General features: G+C 54.3%; 1 protein-coding gene across 1 annotated transcript in view; it reads right to left on the bottom strand.

Annotated features, from left to right (window-relative positions):
- The window catches only part of LOC101854790 (cadherin-related family member 2), a gene marked incomplete in the record, with an annotated part of 31,674 nt that overhangs the window by 2,450 nt on the left and 28,644 nt on the right, over positions 1–580 (bottom strand).

Raw genomic sequence — 580 nt, 5'->3', positions numbered from 1 at the left:
TGGAGGAGGGGAAGTATGGGAAAATGAAGATGAGAGGAAGGGTGGGAGGATGGGAGAAGGGAGGGGAGGAGGGAGAGGGAGAGGGAGGAGGGCGACGAAAGTGGGGGAGGGGAAGTATGGGAAAATGAAGATGAGAGGGAGGGTGGGAGGATGGGAAGAGGGAGAAGGAAGGGAAGGGCCACGGAGGAGGGGGGGTGAAGGGGAAGAAGGAGGGAGAAGAAGGGCGACGGAGGAGAAGGATGAGAGTGCGGGAATGGGAGGATGGGAGAAGGAGGAGGATGAGGAGTTTGAAGTAAGAGAAAATGGGAGAGGGGAGGAGGAGGGGGAGGGAAGAAGAGAAGGACTGGAGGAGTTTGGGAAAAGATGAGAAGAGGAGTAAGACGAGGGAAGGAAGAGGAGAGGGGAACACGTGAGGAGAAAAACCGGGAGGGGACGGGTGGATGAGGGAGACGGAGACAAATGAGGGATGAAAACATAGAGAGGATGAATAAGAGTATTGGGTTGAGAAGGCAAAAGATTGAGTATCTCTTATCTTCCTCTCCCTCTTCTCTCTCTCACTCTCTCTCTCTCTCTCTCTCTC

This window comes from Aplysia californica, unplaced genomic scaffold (genome assembly GCF_000002075.1).
Source record: "Aplysia californica isolate F4 #8 unplaced genomic scaffold, AplCal3.0 scaffold00137, whole genome shotgun sequence".
Classification (NCBI taxonomy): Eukaryota; Metazoa; Mollusca; class Gastropoda; order Aplysiida; family Aplysiidae; genus Aplysia; species Aplysia californica.
Note: the sequence above shows the minus strand (reverse complement) of the source record. Positions and strands in the feature narration are given on the sequence as shown.